This window comes from Leptonychotes weddellii, chromosome 9, assembly GCF_054177405.1.
Source record: "Leptonychotes weddellii isolate Sample4059 chromosome 9, ASM5417740v2, whole genome shotgun sequence".
NCBI classification, from domain to species: Eukaryota; Metazoa; Chordata; class Mammalia; order Carnivora; family Phocidae; genus Leptonychotes; species Leptonychotes weddellii.
This window is the reverse complement of record NC_138377.1, coordinates 45,016,997-45,023,628: the sequence shown is the minus strand read 5'-3', so window position 1 is coordinate 45,023,628 and position 6,632 is coordinate 45,016,997. Positions and strand designations below refer to the sequence as shown.

At 38.6% G+C, this 6,632-nt stretch overlaps 1 pseudogene; it reads left to right on the top strand.

Annotated features, from left to right (window-relative positions):
• The window catches only part of LOC145723334 (dolichyl-diphosphooligosaccharide--protein glycosyltransferase subunit STT3A pseudogene), a 2,663-nt pseudogene extending 312 nt beyond the window's left edge, over positions 1–2,351 (top strand).
• The last annotated feature ends 4,281 nt before the right edge of the window (positions 2,352–6,632 follow it).

Sequence of the window (6,632 nt, the reverse complement as noted above, 5' to 3'; positions counted from 1 at the left end):
TGATCCCAGGGTCCTGGGATCGAGCCCCGCATCGGGCTCCCTGCTCCGCGGGAAGCCTGCTTCTCCCTCTCCCGCTCCCCCTGCTTGTGCTCCTGCTCTCGCTGTCTCTCTCTGTCAAATAAATAAATAAAATCTTTAAAAAAAAAAAATTGAACACTGGACATCTCAATGTTGTTACCATTGCCTCTTTGGTTGCAACACTCATAGGATGAATACAATGCCATGAGCAAAACGTAAAAGAGGAAAAGCCGTGGGGGCACATAGAAAGCCGACTAACAATATTACTGAGGCTTAGCACATGGCTACACTTGAAACATCAAATAATGGAGTGTTTAAAGAATCAGAGCTAATAGGTCGATTCATTTCTTTACATAGGTGCTCTTATTCTTTTCAGATATAAATTAGCCCAATCATATTAAATATCACGCACTGTGTGTAGAGTTGGGTAATGATCTCCATCAAATAACGAGTGCGGAGGATACACTTCACTCCAAGCGCCTTCTGTTCCAGCTGTTTCTACTTATCTTAATTTTCTTAATTGGGTTACAATTAGGCTGCGAATGAGATGTTAATATGGGAATTGGAGCTTTTCAACAAAAGGGTTTACTTTCTTTATTGTTTTGTGGTTCTTAACTTTCAGAGGCCTATATCTTGCTACATGTTAATTAAAAAAATACTACAAAGTGTTTAAGACAAGCTTATGGCATATAAAGAATAACCTTGTTTACATCTCTGCAGCTCTAACAAGTTGCCTGCAAGAGAACCACTGTTTGGGAAAAATTCTTCAATTTCTTTAGGGGATGAGATAATGTTTCTTTAAAAACTATTATGATCTCTCATCTATTTCTGCCATTGTCTCTAGGCCTGACTTCACTTACTAATATGAAAGCTCTCAGCTGGACAAGGTTGGGGTTGGGATGGTACCAGTGAGGTCCAAGGCCTTGCTTTTCAAGGTGTTACCCTCGCATTACTGACATTGGCATTGCCTGGGAAATTGTTGGAAATCCAGACTCTTAGACCCAGTTTAGCTTCAATCCTGTTGAAACAGAATCTGCATTTTTACAAGATCCCCAGGTAATTCATGTGCACATTAAAGTTGAGAAACCCCATTAGAGTCTGATTATAGCAGCAAATGAAAGGCAATTCCAATTTTTTTTAAAAAAGAATTGTCTCATCATGCATTCTGATCATATATTAAGAACATATAAAATCCTAGGTAGGTAGAGTAGCTTATGACAATTAGATTTAAATTTTTAATAACATCACTACCGTAGATTTTTAAAAAAGAGGCTTTAAAAGATTTTAAAAGCATTATGTAAGAAAAGTACAGAGCCAAAGTTGAGTTGGCAAGTGTTTTTACGTTGGTTCTTTAGGCTGTTGTTCTCTAAGGAAGCTAAACAATCCAATTTTCTTATCCTCTATGGGTCAGCGGTGCTGCATGTTTGAAGACTAATGTAAGGCTCTAGAGTCTGTGGAAAGAATTTCATTCCATCCATAATTTTCCCCACTGTTTTCTTACTCATTTTAATCATTGTAAGCCTTTTTTTATCATTTAATTTCACTTTACCCAATTAAGTGTACTTTACCATTAAAAAAATTAATCGGTAATATATTTTCAAAACTTCTGTTCCAAAGGAGCAGATTTTTTGAGGAATGTTGTGCAGCTATTTATGTGAGTTGCCAACCCTTGATGTCAAGGTGACTTAGTTGAGAGTTTTGCAGCTATCCTATGAGAAGCTGAACACACCTGTGAAGCTTTTCATCCGGTCAGTGGTTACTGTTACCTTTCTTCACCTGTTTCTTGGCTGTCCTGAGATTTTAAAATGTCATCCACAAATTTTATCTGTATGTTAATTATTGGATTACCCAGTTCCTGGCTGAAGAGGGGTTTTATAATTTCTGTAACCGGTTTGATGGCTAGGACTGGTACTGTTTGGAACAATTTACCCAGGCTTAATGGCTATTTCTGCTGCAATTTACCATGTACTTCATTTTATCCACATTATTATCAGCATTCAGAATGTCAGTATGTCCCTGTCCTATCTTTTCCTTCACTATCATCATCAAGTATTAACATTCCAGGTAGCTCAAGCACGCAGGGGCTGGGCTTCTGCTGCTTCCATAACAACTGTAAAACCTGAGCATGTCTCCTGATCTGTAGCTGTATTCTGAGATAATGATGGGATTGCCATCTTTCGCATTCTGTTCGCCTACTACATGTTGATTAAGGCAGCAAACACTGGTTCCATATATTACTGGCCAAGTATGTCATTCTTCATTTCTACATGATCTCTGCACTGGAAGTTTATATACTCCTGATCAACACAATCCCTTTCTTTATACTCCCGTAGGTGCTCATTGGCCATTTCTCCCAGCGGATCTCTGTGGCCTTCTGTACTGTTACTGCCCGAGCACCATTTTTTTTTTGGTTAAGGATCTACACTGTGTGTTTACATCTCATCCTATCATCAGAGAGTATGGGCAACCTTTGCTCCTTGTTACATCTGTGCCTTTGTGGATTACCTGTGTAGAAAGTTGAATTTCTAGAAATCTGAAGCTCTTTTCTATAGTGTCCCCTCCCTGATACTTTGTCCTTTTCACTGAGGGAACTCATTTTCACGCTGATGCTAGATGGGGTGTTTCTACTCGCTGCTGGATCTTTTGTGTGCTAATAAACACATTCATATTCTCGGTACGAGCATCAGCCAACAATTTGATCTTCATACTATTTTGTTAACTTCCAACAATAAACCCTAATAACACAGGCCCACAAATGTCTTCATTGTCTCTCTGATGCTTCTTAGAAGGTGGAGGAGGATCAGTAAAGTATCCTCCAGACTGAGGAGATACTTTGAAACCAAACTATAATACGAGCCACAACATACTGTTTACACAGAGTTTTATTCAGGATAACTTACTGACAGAGGGGAAGTGGGGCTGACAATCCAGGCCTTACACAGCCATTCTCCACCCCCATTCTCTGAAGCTATTCGTCACCAGGTCTGGACCTTAATCCCCAGCTTCTATAGGGAGAGGGACATGGTGGTGAGGTCACAGGGTAGTTATCTACAGTGGGGCCATCTGTATGCCAGTGATTTCTACCGGCTAGCTACAGTGGAGACTGCTCTGCTTTCCCTTTAGGGAAAATCAGAACAAGATTTGTCTGCATTCTGGTCAGGGCTTACATTAACCTCCAGGGGACCTAGAACATGTAGCCCCGAAGGAGGGAGGTCATTGCTTGGCTATCAACAAGATGGAAGGCCAAAGATGGAGTCAGTGTTGTGATCACTCCTAGAGATGATTTGCTTCCTTGAAAGAATTTTGGAGAATGTGGCAAAAATTTAAGATTAAATTTAAATATAAGTGGTGAGTATATGGATGTTTGTGTTCTGTTTATTTTTTTTGAAAGTTTCCATTGTTTCACAATAATAATTGTTTTAAAATTTCATTTTGTTATGTTGAGATACTTCTACATATTTAAAATGGAGAAAACTGCAAATATTCTATGAACAACTTTATCAGGCTTTTATTGGTTGCTATACTATTGCTGACTCAGGCAGAGCAACCATGCCAGGAAATCTTAAGCTTTAAGCCAAGCAAAGCTGTCCTGTGTTTCCTTCTGTCTGAGTACTCTTTTCCCCAAAAAACAAAAATTTTGGTCCCTTCTGACGAGAGAGTTTATTAACTTTAACCTCAAAAGGGCCTCTCCTGTTCTATAACTAATAATCCTTTATCTCAGTCCTTCCTATTTCTCTATTTTTATTTTTCTCTACAATTATTAACATAATTTTTATTTATGTATGTATTTTTTATTGAATGTCTCCCACCGCTAAAATATAAGCTCCATGATACTGTATATCCAGGACCCATAACAGCGCCTGCCACATAGTAAGCACCAGATAAATATTTGTTGAATGGGTAAATGAACAAACAAATAAGAAACTTAATACCAGATTATATGTCCTTACCCCCTTAGGATGTCTTAGTGTGTGAGAGTTGGGATTCATATTTATTCAAAATCCCATTGAACTCTTGGAAGTTCTCTTTTATTGATATCTTTGCTTCTAATACTTTGCAGCCTCTTGACATCAGGATTCAGGCAGATACACCCATGGATGGCTCAAATACATAAGAGCATCGATTAAGATTTACTACCAACAGGAATAAAAAATGTGAATTACCACAGTGATCCAAGATAATTTAACCCTGCATATAGCAGACACTGTGTCAATGGAGAAGATCTTATTTTCAGGATTCTTTATTTCTCATAGCCACTCCACTGTGACTTAGCTGAAAGAAATTGAGATTCTTTCCCGAAGATCTACAACACCCAGAGGAAGGGTAAATAAATTTTATGTTCTTTACCCTCCTCAGTGGTGAGAACTAGTAACAGAAAGAAAAGAAAGGATAAGCACTCAAAACATCGAGGAGTAGTAAACTGGACTTCGAAAGCCCAGAGAAAGTGGACTAGCATTGTAATAAATACGTATTTGAAATGCCAGATTTCTGACTTCTTCTCACACTCTCAGTGTATCTTTTAGACAGGGATTTAAGGCAGATGTCTATACTGAGTGAGTGTTGAGCAAGCTACTTCTGCTCTATAATGAGATGCTTTCAGTTAAGAGTGATAATTCATACCAGTTATTCCAACTTGTGTTGAAATCACAGGATGAGAAGCATGTCGGGCCATGCCACCTCCCAGAGCAAATGTTTATGGCTGCACCTCAGCAGTACCATCAGGTGATGATGTACATGTCTTAAAATGATAAAGACATTTTAATTGAACTAACAAACAAAAGTGGAAAAGTTAAAGACAACTTTTTGTATTTAGAGTTACAAGTTTCCTAGTCTTAGAGTAAAAATATATTTTCTTTTCAGTTTTTTCTCAAGGAATACTACGGATTCTGACCCAGAAAACCTGCCACAGTAAGTGCATTTGTTTGTCTGTGAAGTTGATATCAACAACACATAAGGTTCCAGGGTTTTGTTTTGTTTTGTTTTGTTTTTTTAAAGGAGACAAATGGCTTTATGTTGGAAACACATGGTGTTATTTGCAATAAGGTCATGAAAAATGAAGAAGTGAGAAGCTATGGATAGGGGCTGGGAAAATACCTTCTCTACTAGGTTTAAATAGTTGCTGTAGAGATTATTCATTTACAATTAGCAAATATTTTGTTTCCTTGATACCATGATTTTGCCTATGATTTTTTTCTCTTTGATAAGAGTAAGAATCCAATGAGGCTAATGAGTTCTAAAATGTGTAAACCTTCCCCTGACACACATACACAAGAAATATGTATTTAGTAGGTACCTATATGCACACTATACCCTGGGAAACTAGGAAGCTTCACACAGGCAGAGCTGGGTGCTATTGTGAATCAAGATTTCCACCATTGTTCGAGCCCCAGTGAAAACTGTCCTTGTGTTTTTATGATAATTCATATTTCTACCATTAGTAAATCATTCCTGGAATTTATGAGATTGTTTCTCATTTTGACATGGATGTATTTGGGGAGATTGCCAAAAGACAAAGATCTTTTATTGTGCATTTATAATTTTGCATGAGTTAGATTCTTCTTCCTCTTCTCTTCTCCCTGTCGCCCTCCCTCTCCACCTCTTCCTCCTTATTTCTTTTACTCTCCTCTCCTTTTGCTTCTTTCTTTTTGCTTCTTTGTCCATGTCTGAAATCACTGTGTGATCACTCAGTGCTCCCAGAGAGAATGGAAAAAGCACAAAATCCCTCACTCTTTGCAAAGATCTGTCATTCTAGCCAAAAGAACCTTGAATGTATAGGCTGTTTAATTCTTGCCAAATGTAAATATCAGACTCTTGTTCTAAGAGGTTGTGCGTTCCACCGGAAGATTCATGGCCAGGTGTCATTGGATGGTTACCAATTCTAGCTCTCTCAACAATAAACTTGAGAAAACTGATCATTGGTTCTGCCTCTGCTTTCTCTTCAATGAAGTGAAGATACTACCAGTTGTGTGTAAGGTAAGGTCATCTTTCAGCTGCAGCTGGGGTGCTCTGTGCTAATCTCCAGGCATGCCTAGAAATCTGGTACTGACACTGGATAGGACTGGAGATGTGTTAGTTACTAATGAAGTGCAATTTACAGTTTGAAACTCCCATATAGTATACGCGCTCAGTGCTAAATTGCCCACACTGTTTTGGGATGAATTGAAGGTTTATACTTGGTTCAATCTGCACAGCCTGGCTTTAGCTACATAACCAGTAAGGTATAAAAAATACTGTTGTAGGGGTGCATGGGTGATGCAGTTAGTTGAGCTTCTGACACTGGATTTCAGCTCAGGTCATGATCTCGTGTCGTCAGATCGAGCCCTGCCGTGGAGCTCCATGCTCAGCACACAGTCTGCTTGAGATTCTCTCCCTTTCCCTCTGCTCCTCCTGCTGGTGCTCTCTCTCTCTCAAATAAATAAATCTTTAAAAAAAAAAAGTACTGCTGTAAATTTTTGACTGGGCAACCCTGAAAGCAAGATGGCTTGCATGTCTTGTTGATTTATAATCTAATGAAATGAACATCTGCAATTGAGAATAAACATGGGATTGCACCTGGAAGCATCAAACCTTCTATGATGGTATGTTCTTCTTTCTCGTAATGTGCCATACTCTTT